The sequence below is a fragment of the Mesoplodon bidens genome (genome assembly GCF_964165515.1).
Source record: "Mesoplodon bidens genome assembly, chromosome: 5".
NCBI lineage: Eukaryota > Metazoa > Chordata > Mammalia > Artiodactyla > Ziphiidae > Mesoplodon > Mesoplodon bidens.
The window spans coordinates 95,670,918-95,682,081 of record NC_138161.1 but is presented as its reverse complement, the minus strand read 5'-3'; positions in this window follow the sequence as shown (position 1 = coordinate 95,682,081).

Sequence of the window (11,164 nt, the reverse complement as noted above, 5' to 3'; positions counted from 1 at the left end):
AAAGTGGGGCGGAGGGAGCAGGAGAGGGAGGAGGAAGGCCGAAGGCAAGAGTCGGGGGCGGGCCTAGGGGGTGTGGCTGGGCGCGGAGGCGCGGTGGCAATCCGGTAGAGCGAGGTAAACCTCTGGAAGACATCTGGAATTTGAGGTGTCTCCACGCAATAGTTCCGACGGTTCTGGATTGTAGTGAATGAAGGTTTTTTTTTTTTCTGAAAAAGTATTTTCAACTAACTTATGTTGAAAAAATTAAATGTTATGCTCCACTTTGGAGTAGGAGGCACCAGTGAATCGTACAAAGCAATAGGACCCAGAAATTTTAACAAAGGTTATTAATAATTAAAAGAAGAAGGAGATGATTCAGTACCCCAGCTAAGTTTAGGCAGCACTTAAAAAATTTTTTTTAAGTGTCATCAATTTCTTTTATCCTGTGAGACAGGTATAAAGCAGTGTAATCAATCCTCATCCAAGCAAGCACCTAGTCCTAAATACATCTCAGGACGGTCTGCTCTTAGTCCCCTATGTCTATCAGCCCAGTCCAGATGACCGTTATCTCTCCCCTGGATTAGCTTGCCTCTTGGCCACACTGCAGGCAGCCTGATCTATAAAAACGCCCAAATCATGATCATGTCCCTCCAACTAAAACTCCTAGGTCGGTTGTATACCCTTGCGGGTTGAGAGCCATTGGGTTTTTTTTTTTTTAATAAATTTATTTATTTATGGCTGCGTTGGGTCTGGCTGCCCGCGGGATGCGCCTGGATAGCGATTCTTAAATTGGTTTGTCTAGAGTCTAGACATATAGGTAGTTCTTAACCTTAAGAACAATTGAATAAAACCCCATCAGTCTCAGTGCCAGCAGCGTGGCAGAAAGTGATAGAAGGGTGGGGAACAAGGCTAGTGAGAAAACCCTTTCCTGTTCACTTAGCAGTATAATCTCAGTATCCCTGATCATTTAGAAACTCCGTTTACCCAATGAGATAATGCAGAAGTCAGCAAACTATGGCCCCAGAGCCAAATCCAGCCTGCTTTTTTGTGTGTGTGGTTTGTTGTTGTTGTTGTTTTTAATTTTAATTTTTTACAAAAAAATTTTATTGAAATATAGTTGATTTACAATGTTGTGTTAGTTTCAGGTGTACAGCAAAGTGATTAAGTTACACATGTATATACAAATATATATATATTCTTTTTTTACATTCTCTTCCATTGTAAGTTATTACAAGATATTGACTATAGGTAGTTCCCTGCTTTGTTTTTGTATGGCCAGTGAGCTAAGAATAATTATTGCGTTAAAATATTTTAAAAAATATTTTTAAGAAAAACATTTTGTGATATATGAAATTCACATTTCTGTAATAAACTAAGTTTTACTGGAACACATTTATGGCTGCTTTTGCTCTGTAAGGGCAGAGTTGAGTTTTACTACAGAGGCCATGTGGCACACTAAGCTGGAGGATGTATTTACTATTGGATCCCTTATAGAAAGAGTTTACTGACCCCAGAGACAGTGCATGTAACACATCTACCACAGTGCACCACGTACTCTATGTTAACTGTGGGCCCCATGATTACAGCTCTCACTGTGGATACAGAGCAAATCCCCCAAATAATTCTATTTCCACTCTATGTTTTTATGTTGTGTTAGACTAATAAAGCTGATGAGTTGCAAAATGAATAAAATATAAAAACTATTACTTTGGTAATAGTTAAATATTGAAGAGATACTATTTTTGTTTATAATACACAATAATCCATTTTTATCAATTTACCATTTAAACACATAGTAATGCATACATAGTAATTTAAATAGATTATATATATTGATATCTCTCATCATTACTATCTCTAACATCTCCCATGGAAATAAGATACCATCTGGGTTGAAAAAGTGAAATATTTGTCCCACTAGTTCAGAGTGCATCAGAAAACAAAACAGTTCTGCAGGGTTAATAAGGACCACACCCCTAGCCTCCAGGGAGGCCTGAGATTCTGTGACTGTCCCCTCCCACAGAGAACACACTGGAGTGCTGGGGACTCTTCAGCCTGACGGCACAAAGAGACAGCTTGAGAAAATACTGAAAAGTCATGGTTAGATGTTTTTACTTAAAGTGTTTTGCTTCATTTGATAATTTGGAAAAATATTAGAAAACAGAGCAGCACAATAAATGTAGCCAACATTTTATAGTAACTTTAAATGGACTACAGTCTATAAAAAATTTTTGAATCACTATTTTGAACACCTGAAACTAATATATCGATAATACTGTAAATCAACTATACCTCACTTTAAAAAAAAAGAAAACAGATCATTCGTAATTTCAGGTCAGCTTTTTCTCTCGATGTATCAGTGGACACATTGCTTTATAAACCACTTGAAATATACTTCAAATGAAATGAACTTCAGAGTACATTTGATGTCAGGATTAATCGCGTTAGTGCAGATAAAAGGGCACACGTAAGCCTTTCATAAATTTTAATCAGCAAAAAATGTAATAGGGCAATAAAATTATTGGCCCTAATGCACTAAATTGCTGCAGGAAGGGACTTTTGAGAAAGGAAACCTATTCAGCATCCTAAGGGAACTGTGCTTCCTCAGATGTCAGTAATAATGACATTGTTTCCTCTGAGGCAAGACTTATACCATGGCAGCTTGTTTTCTTCCATAATTAGAAAACTGGTGGAATATACATTAAAAGGAAAATACTGACCCAGCAGAATCTATTTTACAAAGTATAAAATATCTGAGAGCTTTTTTTACATTAATATTTCTCCTCTATAGCCTATATTTTCTCTAAAGTCTTGACTCAGCCTACGTTATTGTTACTGATAGCTAGTCAGATCAAACAACAACAACTCAAGGTTATTGTCTGTATGTCAGTTCTCAAGGGCATAATATACCAAAACAATCAATGCTTGCAATTTTCCCGCCTGAGCCAGCATATCCTGTATGTAAACCTAAAAAAAAAGATATTGAAGTAACACATATGTAAACACCTACCCACAGTAGATGCTCAGTGGTTGACTCTGAATCCAGATCTATAGAAATAAGTGCCCTTTCAGAAATCCTTTGTAATCTCTGAGCATCATGGACATATATACACTACCAAACGTAAAATAGATAGCTAGTGGGAAGCAGCTGCATAGCACAGGGAGATCAGCTCGGTGCTTTGTGACCACTTAGAGGGGTGGGATAGGGAGGGTGGGAGGGAGGGAGACGCAAGAGGGAAGAGATATGGGAACATATGTATATGTATAACTGATTCACTTTGTTATAAAGCAGAAACTAACACACCATTGTAAAGCAATTATACTCTAATAAAGATGTAAAATAAATTTAAAAATAAATAAATTAAAAAAATAATTTCCTGTATACTCGGTGCAACCCTCGGTTTTGCCTCACTGGGTCGCTGGTCTTCTATTATTGTAACACTGCACCAGAAAGCTTCTGATGCTTCATCCTTGCTCCTTCTTTTTACCAGCTCTGTCAGAATTCAGATCAGAGCAGTCATTACAAAATGTTACTGCTCTTGTCCTCTGTCTTAGCCTTTAACAAGTTTAGAGTTGAAAAAGAGAATTGCAGCTGTTATTAATGCAAGTTAGGAAACACATTCAAGGGATTATCATCTGTTAAGAATAACACAAAAATTTATGTACATTTAGAATTATTTCATGCTGCAAAATACATGACATTAGCAATTATGAAAAAGAACTTTCAATGTAAACATTTTTGTGTAGATATGTGTATATTTAAAGAGTCATCGTAAGTACCCTCCTCTTTTTATAGAAAGTCCAAAAATAAAACACTCATGCAAGCACTACTGAGATAAAGAATGAATATCTGGAGTCCAGAATTTTTTACCAGTAGACATAGGATCAGTCAGATTCATCTGTTTGCCATTAGAACAGTAAGAGATCTGCTAACCATTTCAAATAATATGACCTAGATATACAAAGAAGCAAATGAAATTATATTTGATCATAGCTGGTACCTTTATAACACAACAACTGGTTTATTATAGTATTAACAATGTGATCCTGAAAAGACAAAGAAGTAAAGTAGATGAAGTGCTAGATGCTCTCTGGATTTTATGTCTTTACTATTTCATTATCACTTTAAAATCTCTTTGTTCATTTGATATAGCTCTTGTGAGATATCACAACGAGTAAACGATGTCAGCATTTAATCGATTGGTGCCATAAAGGGGTACTATGCTGCCTTGGGTTGCTTTGGGGCAACTCATGGGCATCCCGCTGATCTAGGACAGTGCCAACACCATGTTATGGGACTGCTACACAGCCCAAGGAGCAACGGTGAATGGAGTCCAAAGTTCATGCTCCTGTATTGCTTCATTAGAACAATTGAAACCATTTTGGAATCAGAAGAATTTCATCTGCCATATGATAATAATGACTATAAATTACTGACCTCCCAATACATGCTATCATAGGAAACGTGCTTTATATATAATATTTTCCATGTAATCCACACAACATCCTCATGAGGGTTTTGCATAAGAGGCCCAGAATGTCAGCAAGTTGCCCAATATCACACAGCTATTGAAAGAGTCAGGATTTGAAACTACCAAACATGCTGTTCCTACTTCCTAAGATACGTTTTTCTTTCTACTTCCTCTACACTTTCAGTAAAGTTTTATTACATATATATTTTTTTAAATCAAAATGTACAAAAAGAAATATCTCTCTCCTACCTGTGTCCCTAGCTGCCAATTTTCCTCTTCAGAGATGTTCTATGCTTCTACAAGTAATTATGTAAATATATCCCCCCCCATTTTTCTGATATAAATGGTAATTCACATTACGCTAGTGGGTTTTAATAAGCATTCTCCTCGGAAACTAATTTTAAGATGTTTACTTTTTAACATTTTTATTTTAAAAAATTTAGTGGATAGTCTATACACTTGGCTAGAAACTGAAACAATACCATTAAGTCCCCTACATACGAACCCTCAACTTGCGAACTTTAAAAGATTCAAACATGCATTCGCATGTCCAATCATGTCCAATAGTTAGTTCACGTGTCTGGCATACACTGTCATGTGCGTGCATCTTCTACAAGTGGTTGTGTTATTGTGTACTTTACTATACAGTACTGTATAGAGTACAGTAGTACAGTATCTTTAGTTCAAGCCCAGGGTGTCCGGAAGCAAGGGTGAAAGCAGCAGTGAAGTAGCTGGTACTGCTAAGAAGCGCCAGGAATTGGACACGCAGAGAAAGGACAAAGACAGGCAATAGGAAAAAGAAATAACTGAAGAACTGAAGGATTCATGATGCAGGAAATGGCAAAGGGATTTTCTTTATTTGAGGAGGCACTGTTAGTTTTTGAGGCACGGGACCCGAACGTAGAATGGTACACGAAGGTTGCAGCAGCTGCTCAGAATGCGATCCAGTGATACCGTGTCATCTATGACGAGAAAAAAAGAGCTACTACCCAGACGTCACTGGATCGTTTTTTCAAGAGGGTAGATGGAATTGAATCCAGCAAGGAACCAGAACCTGTGTCATCAACGTCAGGCGTGAATGAAACTGCAGCTTGCCCTCCGTCTCCTATCGCTGACGATCCTTCAGCTCTACCATCTCCCACCTCCTCTCCCCCCTCCAGTCAGTAACTCTTCTTGCCTGTTCACTCGATGCCAGTCCCTGTATGCCAGCTGTTGTGCTGTACTACTGTACTTTTCAAAGTACTGTACTGTAAGATTAAAAATGCTTTCTTTATTTTTTGTGTTTGTTTTTTACATATTATTTGTGTGCAAAGTATTATAAACCTATTACAGTGCAGTGCTATATAGCTGACTGTGTTAGTTGGGTACCTAGGCTAACTTTGTTGGACTTAACGAACAAACTGGACTTATGAATGTGCTCTCAGAACAGAACTCATTCGTATGTAGGCGAGTTACTGTACAAAACAGTGAAAAGCAAGTCTCTCTCCCTCCAGTCCTTGAAATGCTTCATTCTTCCCACCAGACTGAACCACTTTCACCAGTTTTTTTATTTGATTAATTTTGGCTGCGTTGGGTCTTCGATGCTGTGCGCGGGCTTCTCTAGTTGCGGTGAGCAGGGGCTACTCTTCCTTGTGCTGCGAGGGCTTCTCATTGCGGTGGCTTCTCGTTGCGGAGCATGGGCTCTAGGCGCGCAGGCTTCAGTAGTTACGGCACGAGGGCTCAGTAGTTGTGTCTTGCGGGCTCTAGAGCACAGGCATAGTAGTTGTGGCACACGGGCTCAGTTGCTCCGCGACATGTGGGATCTTCCCGGACCAGGACTCGAACCCGTGTCCCCTGCGTTGGCAGGCGGATTCTTAACCACTGCGCCACCAGGGAAGCCCACCAGTTCCTTTTGTAAGCTTCTAGAGATCATCTTTTCAAATAAAAGCATATATTTGTATCCTTCCCCCTACTATATTTTGTTTATTTAGATAAGCAGTAGCATATTAAACACATTGTCTTGCACCTGACTTCTTTCACTAAACCATAATATCTTGAAGATCATTCCGTGTTAGTTTGTATAATTCTATCTTTTAAATTTAAACATCAGACAGAATTCCATTACATGTATACACCATAATTTATTTCACCAGTTCTCTATTACATGGACATTTACATTATTTCTAATCTTTTGCTAGTGTGAAGAATACTGCAATGACTATCCTCTTCTGTGTGCATATGTGAGAGAGCTTTTATGCAGGATGAATTCTCAGAAGTGGAATTGTTGAGTCACAAGATATACGCATTTATTTCAATGGTCATTGCCAAATTACAGAGGTTGTACAGTTTACATTCCCTCACTAACATGTTCGGAAGTACACTTTTTCATCCAAACCTCACCAACACAGAACTTTATCAAATTTCTGTCAAGATGGAGTTTTTATAAAAGATGTTTCATTCATTCACTAGCTGTTTAGGTAGAGCTCCTGATTTTACTTATTGAATCTACTGATTCATGGTATACCAGACCCAGGAGTAGATTCAGGGGACTCCAGACTGAGGATGACAAAAGAAAGGTAAACCTTTGATCAGCTAATTTACTGTACCTACTCTAAGCCAGGCACCGGGAATACAGGGAGAAGTGAGCCTGGGCTCTACTCAGGGACTATAACTGTTCCCACTTTTGGTGAAAATGGCTGCAAACACATTCCAGTTGCTACTTGGAGAATGGATCCCCGAAGTTCATTTAGGCTTAGGCCTCCAAAGCTTGAGAAGTGGTGGGTGGTGGTTCTGCAATTTTTTCATTTGAAGTCTTTTGTCTTCCTTCTGGCATATGAATAAGACAGTTGCAAACAAAAGAGAAGGCATTTGGCACACCTAATCGGTGGTACTCATATTTTAATTGCAGGGTGCTCTGTATCTACAGCCAGGGAACAGTCTATAAGGTTTGTTTTATTTTGTTGGTAGGTGGGGAGAGGGTATTTCTTTTGTTCTGTTTTTGGGTGGTAGGGGAAGGATATTAACGTTTTTTTTTTAAATATGAGAAACAGAGGAATTATTAATTATAAAATCATCAGCATTTGCAGATGATTCTAATAAATGCCATCTTCCAGCTCTAAACTGACTACACAAAAGGCTTTATTTTGTGGAAAATTATTTTAATCATTAGATATGTAAAATAATAAGCAGAATGTTTAGTTTTTAACAGATATCTGGTCAAAATGGATATCCTTCCCTGTGAGGGTATACTTGAGAATGCAACAGTTATAAATGCACCATATATTTATAATCTTTTTTTTAATTGAAGTATAGTTGATTTACAATGTTGTGTTAGTTTCAGGTGTACAGCAAAGTGATTCATATATACATCTATCCATTCTTTTTCAGATTCTTTTCCTATATAGGTTATTGCAAAATACCGGGTATAGTTCCCTGTGCCATACAGTAGCTCCTTGTTGGTTATCTGTTTTATATATAGTCGTGTGTATATATTAATCCCAACCTCCTAATTATTCCCCCCCCCCGCCCGCCCTTTCCCCTTTGGTAAGCATAAGTTTGTTTTCTATGTCTACAGGTCTATTTCTGTTTTGTAAATAAGTTCATTTGTATCTTTTTTTTTTGATTTCACATATAAATGATATCATATGATATTTGTCTTTCTCTGACTGGCTTACTCACTTAGTATGATAATTTCTAGGTCCATCCATGTGGCTGCAAATGAGGAAAGCCTATATTTAAACTTACCATTATGTTTGTTGAGTTCTGATTAAAAAAAAATCAAAAAGCACCCATAATCCAGATGGAAACACCCAATCGTTGAAGAATTTGAACATAAAATTAGGTCATAATTAGCCTATTATGCATAATCAATACTATAAAAAATACTATGATTTTTGAGTCCAGCCTTTCTTTCCCACCCCTCCTGTTACCTCATATAGCTTCTACAGAATCACATTACGCTACTCTTGAGAGTAGTGAGATTACTCACCTTGGTTACCAACTGTCAGACTTTGATAAACTTACACAGGGATTAAAAAGCTGCTGATTTTACTGTTTGTAGCATCAGTGCTGCACCAAATCCAGGAGTATTTTTATTTTGGGGGGACTCTAGACTCTGGGCAACAAAAGCAAGCAGAATAACTTACAAGCTGAACCTTTGATTATTTCATGTTGTTCTGTCAGCTGTTAGGAGGATCCATGTCATTCCCACTGTGCCAGCTGAGCTATAGTAAGAAACAGAGACAGCAGTGCTCCCAGAACGTTTTTGGTGTCTATCCCCCGGGACATGTGAACAAGGAGATTCTGAAGGATTCAACACGATATCCCTTCTGGAAGATTCTTGCGTAACACTTGACAGTAACAGTTTTAATTGTAATTGCTAGTTTGAAGCCTTATTTTAAAAACTTGACCTAAATTTGCTCTACTTCACATAGCTATCACTATGATCATATTCACAACTATTAACTAATATTTATTGAGCTGTGTTTATTGCAAACTGCTGACCTTGAAGTTACAATAGGAATAAGGCAAAGAAAACCAGGAAAACAAACATATAGTGCAGGTAAGTGTTGAAAGGGAACACAGAGAAACAAAAATAGCTGTACGTGACTAGCAGAGTTATGTGTACGTTTTTAAATGTTTTGTTTGGTGTCATAAATTTGTTTTAAACATTATTGGCTTTAACAACACATTTAAAATTTTACACTAGGAAAGTAGTTTTATGATCCTAAATTGGGGTTTTAATTTCCAGGGTAATATTTTGGTACGTATTATTTCAGGGTTTTTTCCTTTGCTTATACTATCTCTTTATCTCTATAAAGATATAGATATAATTTATAAATAATTACAATATTTTAATATATAATTATATATAGTTACACATAATTTTATTTATATACTTTGACATAGATAATATTTAATAAAGTAACAACATACTATGTAAGTTCATATTCTGTTCTGAAACATGCTTTTTTAAAAAAAAATAATTAATTAACTTATTTTTGGCTGTGTTGGGTGTTCGTTTTTGCGCGAGGGCTTTCTCTAGTTGCGGCGAGCGGGGTCCACTCTTCATCGCAGTGTGCGGGCCTCTCACTATCGCGGCCTCTCTTGTTGCGGAGTACAGGCTCCAGACGCGCAGGCTCAGCAGTTGTGGCCCACGGGCCCAGTTGCTCCGCGGCACGTGGGATCCTCCCAGACCAGGGCTCGAACCCGTGTCCCCTGCACTGGCAGGCGGACTCTCAACCACTGCGCCACCAGGGAAGCCCTGAAACATGCTTTTTTCACTTAATATATTTGGACAGGTTTCCACAATATTATATATAGATTTACATAATTTAAAAAAATGATTGTTTTGGACTTCCCTGGTGGCGCAGTGGTTAAGAATCCGCCTGCCAATGCAGGGGACAGAAGTTCGAGCCCTGGTCTGGGAAGATCCTGCATGATCCTGCATGCCCCGGAGCAACTAAGCCCATGCACCACAACTACTGAGCCCACGTGTGCCTGGAGCCCGTGCTCGGCAACAAGAGAAGCCGCCGCAGTGAGAAGCCCGCGCACTGCTGGAGTAGCCCCCACTCGCCGCAACTAGACAGAGCCCACGTGCAGCAACGAAGACCCAACGCAGCCAAAAATAAATTAATTACTTAATTTAAAAAAATATTTCACTGTAGGGATAGTTCATTATTTATTTAAGCAACTGCCTAATGATCAACATTTCTATTATTTCTAATGTTCTGCTGTTATAAATATTCATATAGATTAAATGATAGTTTTATCTCCTGTTATAGATACCTTGGATGTCTGTGTCATTGCATATTTGTGAATACTGATTGATGTATACAAGTTTAAAATTTTTTTACGTTGACATTCATATTAATACATCAATCATTTTCTTTATCATTTTTGTACTTAATATCATGCATAGAAGGGTGGATAAGGACTTCCCTGGCAGTCCAGTGGTTAAGAAGCTGCACTTCCAATGCAGGGGGCATGGGCTCGATCCCTGGTTGGGGATCTAAGATCCCGTATGCTGCATGGTGTGGCCAAAGATAAACAAATAAATTAATTAATTAAAAGATTTATTTTTTTAAAAAAGTGTATAGCTGCCAGGAACTGGGGTATTTTGTTGTCGTTTTATTTGCTTTTCAGAAAATCTAGCCCTCTGCTGAATTCTCCAATATGTACTTGGATGGCCCTGCTCATCATTATTTCATTTATATCAGGAAAACTGCTCAAAATCAAAGCAGGAAGGGGTAGCTGCTGCCCAGGACTCAGCCACCCTGCCCTGACTGTGCTCCGGCTGCTGGCAGCTGAGTTGATCTTCCGAGGCTCTGGCTGAACTCTATCTCCCGGCTAAATCCAAAATCTGACTGGCACACTGAGGCACACTGCTTGGGGTCCTGCCTGGCCTGACTCTCCCCACTCCAGCTTCCCTTGATTCTGCCTGTGCCCCTGGCTAGCCAGGCACAGCTGAACTCCCAGGGTGCCAACCTCACTGGTCTTCCTGAACTCTATACTTGCTCATGCCTTCCAAACTAGTCTCACACCCTTGGCTGCAACTTTTTAACTCTTGACCTGCCTTGTTTGTTGTGTGGTCCCCAGCTCTGAAAGGCTAACAGAACAAATGCCAAATGAAACGCCTCTTCAAATAGTTCACAGTGTATAGAGTTTGCAATGATGCATATTTGTTACTCAAGGAAAAAAAATCCATTAAGTAAGAAAAATCCAATTAGCCCTCT